The following is a 2,041-nucleotide window of genomic DNA, read 5'->3' on the forward strand; positions in this document are numbered from 1 at the left end:
TATCTGAGGAGTTACTAATGCAACTGAACATTTTGCAATCATCAGTGAACATTTCCACTTCTGACCTTATGATGGAAGGAAGTTTATTGATGAAGCAACTGAAGACGGTTGGGGCCTAGGACACTACCCTGAGGAACTCCTGAGCGATGTCTGGTACTGAGATGATTGGCCAACAACAACCAGCACCATATTCCTTTGCGCAATGTATGACTCCAACCAGTGGAGATTTTTCTCTTTGATTGCCATTGACTTCAATTTTGCAAGGGCTCCTTGATGCCCTTGGCAAGAGCAGTCACTGTCACCTCACCTCACCTCCTGAATTCAGCTCTTCTGTCCATATTTGGGCCAGTGCCATAATGAGGTCAGGAACTAAGTGGCCCTGGCGGAACCCAAAGTGAGCATTGGTGAGTAGGTTATGGCTGTGTAAGTGCTGCTTGATAGCACTGTCAACGACACCTTCCATCACTTTACTGATGATCAAGAGGAGGCTGATCAGGCAGGAATTGACCGGGTTGGATTTGTCCTGCCTTTTGTATACAGAACATACCTGGGCAATTTTCCACATTGCTGGGTAGATGCCAGTGTTGTAGCTTGGCGGGCGGCGTGGCTAGTTCTGGAGCACAAGTCTTCAGCACTGCAGCCAGGATGTTGTCAGTATCCAGAGCCTTCAGCCATTTCTTGATATCATGTGGAGTGAAGTGGATTTAGCTGAAGATTGGCACCTGTGATGCTGGGGACCTCAGGAGGAGGCCGAGATTGATCATCTACTTGGCACTTCTGGCTGAAGATGGTTGCAAATGATTCAACCTTGTATTTTGCACTGATATACTGGTCTCCCCTATCATTAAGGATGGGGATATTTGTGGAGCCTCGTCCTCCTGTTAATAGTTTAATTATCCACCACCATTCAGGACTCGATGTGGCAGGACTGCAGAGCTTTGATCTGATCTGTTGGTTGTGAGATCACTCAGCTCTGTCTATTGCATGCTGCTTCCGCTATATGACATGCAAGTAGTCCTGTGTTGTAGCTTCAATCATTTTTACGTCTGCTTGGTGCTGCTCCTGACGTGCCCTCCTGCACACTTCATTGAACCACTATTGCTCCCTTGGCTTGATGGTAATGGTAGAGTGAGGGATATGTCAGGCCATGAGGTAACATATTGTGTTTAAATACAATTCTGCTGCTGCTGATGGCCCACAGTGCCTCATGGATGCCCAGTTTTGAGCTGCCAGATCTGTTCATTTCTTCCATCAGATATAATTGGAAAAAAAATTCTGAAGAAATGCATGAACTAAATAAAAAGGAGAGAGAAATAAATACTGACAAAATGGATGGCAGAATTTGGAAGGTAAAAAGATTTCAGTTTTATTACTGATGAGTGAGAGGAATATATCACACTTTGGAGCTTCTGGAAGTGGATTTACTGATAGTCTGGGGAATTGATAGGAAACTGCTTCATAGTTGGTGGAACAAATTCCCGCCCTTGGAGTGGAGCCAACAGCTGCAACCGTCCAATAACAGACAGAGTCGAAGTACTGTATCAGGCCTTGTTAGCTCAGTTGGTAGAGCATGAGACTTTTAATCTCAGGGTCTTGGATTTGAGACCCTTGTTGTGTGGTTGTTCTTCCCTTTTTCAGTCTTCATCAGCAGAGAGTTCAAGGAGTGTTTGAAATTAAATTCAACAACATCACCAGATTTCAACTACTCACCCCCCCGCCCCCTCCCAGTGTAGTTGACAGGACTCTCAATCTCTGCCTGCCCCCTTCCCCTCCCTCCCAGAACTGCGACAGGGTGCCCCTTGTCCTCACTTTCCACCCCACCTGCCTCCACATCCAAAGGATCATCCTCCACCATTTCCTGCACCTCCAGCGTGATGCCACCACAAAACGCATCCTCCCATCCCCTGTCAACATTGTGAAGGGATTGTCCCCTCCGTGACACCCTGGTCCACTCCTCCATTACCCCCGATACCTTGTCCCCTTCCCAAGGCACCTTCCCATGCAATCGCAGGAGATATAATACCTGCCCTTTTCCCTCCTC

The sequence above is a fragment of the Heterodontus francisci genome, unplaced genomic scaffold (genome assembly GCF_036365525.1).
Source record: "Heterodontus francisci isolate sHetFra1 unplaced genomic scaffold, sHetFra1.hap1 HAP1_SCAFFOLD_1103, whole genome shotgun sequence".
Classification (NCBI taxonomy): Eukaryota; Metazoa; Chordata; class Chondrichthyes; order Heterodontiformes; family Heterodontidae; genus Heterodontus; species Heterodontus francisci.